Source organism: Mycteria americana, chromosome 1 (assembly GCF_035582795.1).
Source record: "Mycteria americana isolate JAX WOST 10 ecotype Jacksonville Zoo and Gardens chromosome 1, USCA_MyAme_1.0, whole genome shotgun sequence".
Taxonomy (NCBI): Eukaryota; Metazoa; Chordata; class Aves; order Ciconiiformes; family Ciconiidae; genus Mycteria; species Mycteria americana.
This window is the reverse complement of record NC_134365.1, coordinates 18,622,186-18,629,577: the sequence shown is the minus strand read 5'-3', so window position 1 is coordinate 18,629,577 and position 7,392 is coordinate 18,622,186.

Below are 7,392 nucleotides of genomic sequence, written 5' to 3'. Positions count from 1 at the left end.
CCAAATCTTGCTTTGTATGGTAATATTCACTGTTTTAAAATACATGTTTAAAATAATGAGAGACAATAACCATGGGTCCAAATTCTGAGTTCTTTTGCTTCTTACACAGTTTTTTACATTGATGTGAGTGTGTAATTTACAACATTGTGTGTGTCACCTCTAAATTTGACCTGAAGTTTCTGATCCCATAGGAAATAACATAAAAGGATTAAATTACAGAAAATATATTCTATCACAGTTACCATATGTTGTTTACCAGAGTCAGAGCTAAGTGATCAAGAAAACTTGAGTATGTCTAAACATGCGGGTAAGATTTATAGTGCTGCAGTGTACATATTTATTCAAGGTCTCTGTGACACATTACATATTTAGCCAGATTATTATTACCTTCAGTGTATGGTTACTTGATCAGCAAACCTGCTATATGATTCATCCTCTTATCTGGTTAATGTTGAGAGCACGGTGTAGGGTACTCAAATAGCAGTAAGAGAATGGTAAGTGAGGAAGCAAAGCCTGAAAAATTAGGTGTTGTCATCGGATGAAAGGGTGATAAGATAAGGTAAAGGAGAGCACTTGAAGTAAAAAGTTCAGAATGCCTTCTTAGTATGGATTGAGTGAAAATACATAATTTCCTGAGGTACTAATAGGTAAAATTATGTGATGCTCTAACTACTGAGCTTATTACTACTTGGTTGTTTAAGAAAGCTTTAAGATAAGGAAATTGCTAGGTTTGGCTGGGATAGAGTGAATTTTCTTCATAGAGGCTGGTATGAGGCTATGTTTTGGATTTGTGCTGAAAACAGTGTTGATAATACAGAGATGTTTTAGTTACCACTAAGCAGTGCTTACACAGAGTCAAGGCCTTTTCTGCTTCTCACCCCACCCCACCAGCGAGTAGGGGTGTTGGGGACAAGAAGTTGGGAGAGGACACAGCTGGGACAGTTGACCCCAACTGACCGAAGGGCTATTCCATACCATATGATGTCATGCTCAGCATAGAAAGCTGGGGAAGAAGGAGGAAGGGGGGATGTTCAGAGTGATGGCATTTGTCTTCCCAAGGAACCGTTATGCATGATGGAGCCCTGCTTTCCTGGAGATGGGTGAACACCTGCCTGCCCATGGGAAGGAGTGAATGAATTCCTTGTTTTGCTTTGCTTGCATGTGTGGCTTTTGCTTTACCTATTAAACTGTCTTTATCTCAACCCATGAGTTATCTCATTTTTACCCGTCCAATTCTCTCCCCCATCCCACTGGAGGGGGAGTGAGCAAGTGCCTGTGTGGGGCTTAGTTGCCATCTGGGGTTAAACCATGACAGGAAACACCTATTAAAAATGAAAGATCATCTGTCTGAAAATTAGCTTTAGTAGTTTATCACTGAATCTCTCTCTGTCCTTACATGGAGCTGAACTAATCATGTGCTGATTTTGGCAAACCATACAAATTCAGATATACTGAGTGGAGGTCATCTAACTGAAAAGAGGTGTCTTCAAAGGATATATCTACAACCATGCTAATCCTCTAGGGCCCCTTTTTAGTCAATAGTGAGAAAAGGAGGTACTTCCAAGGCACTATTGATTTCTCCTAAGGTTGATGTTTAAAATAGGTCAATTGAATCGTACCCTGAAATTGCTTATTTCTTTCCCTTGACTCAAAAGGGAATGACTAGCTCAGGTTTGTCCACTGAAGATGTCTCTATTACAGACATCTAAAATTTGATTAAATTACTTACATAAGTTGTTATCACTAAACACCCTAAAAAAAGGTACTTTGTTAACCCTTCTTATCAGGGTCATTTTCTTCACATGCTTTTTAGCCATGTGTAGCGATACTCTGCAAGCAGAACACATATGATTTAAAAGCATAAAGCAAGTATTTATTAGCTCACTTACAAAAAAGATAGCTAGGATGGAAGGAGTGGCTAGTATAAGCAGTATTATGCTCCCTGTCCCAAAAAACTACCTAAAGGGTCTTTTCTGGCCAGGTAAGGTTCAGTCAGGAAGAAAATGGTTATTCTCCACTGCTCTCTGAAACAGATGCTCAAGTTGCTGAGTTGCCATTTTCTATCTAATACTCTAGAATTCTTTTTTCTTTATAATTGTGTACCTTTCCACAGTGGTGTTTTTCCTCTTCAGTCTTTGAAAAACTAATGATCCCTGCTCCCACACTTGTATCTCTCTAACTTTACCCCTCCTGCCCTGCACAATGCCACTGTGTGAACTTTCTCATTAGTCTTTCTCACAACCTAACAATTTCTTCAGAGGTGTAAACTGAGGATACTCAGCTGGGCCATGCCAAAGCTTGAACCCCTGGACCATAGACAGTAGAATCCACAGAGTGGGATGGGACAGGTAGGAGGCAGGGTACAGAGTGGGCAACAATCATCTGCTATTTGTAGAAAATGTGAATCGTTCACTGTCTGACATTTGAAGGCAACACACTCATCCACACACCCACAAAGATATCAAATGATGGTTAATAGCTGTCATTATAACTGTTGTAATTATGCCTGTATGAATACGTTATAAAACCCACAGATTAAATCTGCAGAAGGGTAGGAGTTTGGGGTCATATCTGTGGGACTGCTAAGAGTTAGAGCTACTACTCTGTTTAAGGGTAGTGACAACTAAAGTGCCTGTGTAAAGCATACTTGCATCTTGCACTGAATTATTTGCCAACGTTTTTGTAAAAATATAAAAATTGCTATCTTAATTCCTATTTTACTGGCACATGCAATTATTCAAATTATGTAAATGTGAAGTTGTAGTTGTTCATTAAGCAATTCAGATATGAACGTGCCTAGTGCTGGTTACTCATAAATTGCTGTTATTTAAAATGGGAATGACATTAACAGAATGATTTAAGGGAATTTGGCTACTGTCAGGATTAGGTCTTCAAAGTTTATTCATGAAAACCTTTGGAATGATGAGCAGTTTCTTAAAATACCTGATAATACAATATTCAAGGATAATTTAAATTTAAAGCACAACTAAAGAAATGAGTAGAGATTACAAGCTTTTTCAAGATATCTTTTTCATCAGAGAGTAAAATCAAATTAGACTAACCCAGACTGGTTTCCTAGTTTGGGTTTTTTGCATGATCTCATAGCCTTATGTGTTTGTTTTTTTAAGAAAATATGGTAATAAGGTCATATGAGGATCTTCCGGGTATTTTGCTCATATTAAACTGATTTTTGGCATACATTCTCTTTTTGTTTTCTTTGTAATTAAGTATTGTGTTGAACTGTGACTTTTAACAAGACAGAGTATTAAATCAGAATTACTGAGGCATTAAAATTCTGTATTCATTTATGTAGTATAGGTATAGTTTAAACCCAGATTTCATCTATAGATAATATCTAAAGTCATACAGGCAAAAACAAAAGAGGGGAAAAAAGATGGACAAGAATATTTTGACTCTCAGCTCAAAATGTCAGAGAACCTTGCTGGGCTGGTGTTCTGTGGCCTTTCTCTGTACCATACAGTATAATGTGTGTATATATATAGTATATATACCATGCATACCATATATTTTATACACCATGTTATATATACACACTCAGAAACAGTTTTGGGTTTGTAGCATATCACTGTGCTGGGAAAGAATACTTCTGTGGATCATTCTTGACCAATGGTGGGATTTATCTCACTTGATTTTGTCCACCTAAGAGTCACCTAGGTTATACTAATTATACATGTAGGTAATGAAGATAAATAAGCCTCTTTACAAAGAACTTCTCTCTCTCCTTCTTTCCCCGCCCACTCCCCCACTAGGTAGCTAGCTTAGATTTTGGATGGGATTTATTTTACCAAACTTTACGCATTTGTGATTTTGATGTCAGCATGTGAGTGAGGTGCTCAGGTTTCCATTACAGTCAGCTTTGTTCTAGTTGGTAGTCAATGGAGTTAATGACAAACTTTAGATAAACCTTCCCTCACAGCACTTCTATCAGCATCAGTGCAAAATATCAATATTTTATGTAAAAATATTTTGTTAAAACATCCTGCTTTGACAGATTGTTGCCAATTCAGAATTATATTTAATTTCTATTGAGTTTTTCCCAGGGACTAAAAAGTGATAATTGCTGTTACCTACTGATTAGTCTGCTTGGCTTTTTGGCTGCTTCTAGGTAACATGTGGTGCTGTAATTACCTTTTTCCTGTCCATGGAGATAAGTGGGTTAAGAACTGGTTAATTCCCCTTCCCTTAGCTGGATCACCCCCAGGATCCAGAAGTCCTCACCTTTTGGAGATACAATTTCTAAGGCACTGAGAACACTCCTTTTCTCAAGAGGGTTCAAACTACTAGACTTTTCAATGGCAATAAGTAGTTTTCCTGTATGCCCTTATGTGATGGGTTGACCTTGGTTACCAGCTAAGCACCCGCCACATGCTTGCTTGCTTCCCCCTGCAGCAGAGGGGAAAGCAAAAGTGAGAAAAACTCATAGGTCAAGATAAAGACAGCTTAATAAGTAAAGGAGGAAAAAAAAAACCAAACACAAACAATGTAAAGGATCATCTCCCACCACCAGACCAATGCCCAGCCAGTCTCTGAGCAATAGCTACTTTGGAAAGACTCCCTCTTCCCCCTAGTTTTTAATGCGGAGCATGACGTCTTATAGTATGGATTATCTCTTTAGTCAGTTTGGATCTGCTGTCCCAGCTGTGTCCCCTCCCAGCCTCTTGCCTATCATCTCCAGACTACTCTGGGGGGGGTCAAAGTGAGAAACAGAGAAAGCCTTTATGTTGTGCAAGCACTACTCAGCAACAGCTAAAACACTGGTGTGTTACCAACACTGTTTTAGTCACAAATCTAAAACACAGCACCATATAGGCTGCTATAAAGAAAATTAACTCCAGCCCAGGCTGAGCCAGTACACCTTAAATGAAATTATGAATGAAAGCACTGGGAGTGATTCAGGTATGGAAACATACGCATTTAGTGTTACGGCTGGCAGATGTAACACAAGACCTACAGGAGACACATGGCCTTTGCAGTGACAGATACTCTAGGTCATCCGCAATGGCATAGGACACCTATGTTTACCCAAAGTTGAATTCCACCCATTACTGTTATGACACTAAAACCAGCTAAATTAGAAGATTTTGTCATTAATCAGAGAAGGTTTTTCCTTAAGCCTTAGGAATGCATTAAGCTCTAGCAGGCAATTTTCCATCAGACTTTCTCACTTCAGTGTTGCACTAACTAGAACTTACAAAACTCAAATTTCTGTGTAGTTAAAAACTTAAACAAATTAATGAGTTGCAGCTACACTGAATTATCGTATCATTTAGAACAGATACATATTTTAGGACATGTGACAAAAGCAAGAAAGTTCATTAGATTTCATCTTTATGGCTCCTGAGGCTTAACAGCACTGGACCCGTTATAGTAGAGAAAACAGAGTGACAATTGATTAAATCTGACGAAAATGTTAAAAATCTGAAAGCCAAGATCAGTTCTTTCTATATAACATCCAGTTATGGTCAAATCATTGAAAGAAGGAAATTGTGATGTGCCATAGGGGTCAGTAAAAGGACAACATTTATGAAGCAGTTTCTGAAAAAAATCTTTTCAGTACATACAAATAGAAAAGAAAAAATCATGATATTATTTCAAATAGATCCTGTATTTCTAGTTTCAGAGATGTCATTGAAAACAGTCAACGGAAAGCTGGTGGGTAGCTTTGCAATACAAAAAGCAAAAATAGTTTCATTATTCAGAGCTGACGTGATAGTCTTTTCTTAGTCTTATTTATATCTAGCAGGACAATTTTGGTGCTTCTTTGATTTTGCAGTGGGAAATGCAGCTAAGTCACAGGATATAAAATTTCATTTACTTCTATCTTAAACAAGTAACGTGTTTGATGAAAGTACATCTTCCAGGGAGAAATCCAGTTTTGACCTGAAGACATCAAGAGATGAAAATTGTGCTGTTTGTCTTCGTGATATATTCTAATGAGTAACTATTCTGAGTGTTCCTTGAATTTATCTGACTTTGCTCTTTGCTGATTTTTATTATGCTGTTGTCTGCTAGATGAAAGAACCCTTTTAATACATGGCTACTCTTCCTTGTGAAAGTGCTTATGCCCTTAATTAACTCACTCTTTATGTTGTTTTTTATAAGATAAATAGATTAAGGTCTTGACATCTGTCACTAGAAGGCCTTTTTATATAGTTGGGAAAAAAATTTAAATTCTATTCTCTAGTCTTCTAATAAAGACAATATTTTTTTAATGAATGGCAACAGCACAGCTGTATGTGATTCCACCAGTAGTGTCACGCATGCTAAATACAAACATTACCTTACTTACCCCATTTATTCCTCTGTGAATGACACTAGTCCTTTTTGCAAAGACATCATGATGGTAAATCACATTATTCTGTTTTCAACTTCTTTCCCACAAAATCTTTTCCAGACTCATTGTTATTAAAGATGCAGTTTTCCATTCTGTAGATGTGGCATTCATTTCTGTTCCAAACCTCTAACTCCCCTTGTGGCCATATCAAAACAAATTTGTTTGCATGGACCCAGCATGCTGCTGTGTCTAACTATCCTATGTTAAAAAAAATTCTATATTTCTGTGTCACCTCCCAAGCTCTTGCCCACCCCAAGACTACTTATGGGGTGGGGGGCATGTAGAGTGAGAAACAGAGAAAGCCTTGATGCTGTGCACTGTTCAGCAATAGCTAAAACACTAGTGTGTTATCATCAACACTGTTTCAATTACAAATACAAAGCATAGCACCATACGGGCTGCTATGAAGAAAATTAACGTCATCCCAAACAGACCCAGTACAACCAGTTACTCTCAAAATACCTACAAAATCAGGCCAATAACGGGGCATTCACTTTTAACTTGGAAATCACCATTATGATACTTGTAGTCTACCAGTGGATTCCTCTCCCCTATATTCTTGCTCAATTATAGAAAAGATGTCCTCCCTGCAGCCACCTTCTTTTTCAGAAGCGAATGTGTTTTATAGCTATCTTATGAGAAAGCTTGAAAGTTGGAAATCATAGTTCTGTGCTGACTACGATCCACTTTGACATAAAGATTTTATGTAGCATTATATTATGGCTCAGCAAGAATAAGAGAGCGAGATGCACTACACTTGCAGTTGTTGTCTTTGACTTCAAAACAGCATCACTGAAATCACAGACAGTGGAACTGCTCCTACCATGTAATTTTTTTCAGCCTTACAGGCAACACAAAGCACAGTTTTTAATATTCTGAGATTTTTTAAATTTTTTTTTTAATACAGGAGATTTAATTGCTTGGATCTGCCCTAATCTCTGCTGCCACAGGGAAAGAGCAGCTTGTAGGCACACTGTATTATCATATGGTGAACATGGACTGAGGAGAAAACATAATTTCAGTTGTTGAGCATTTGG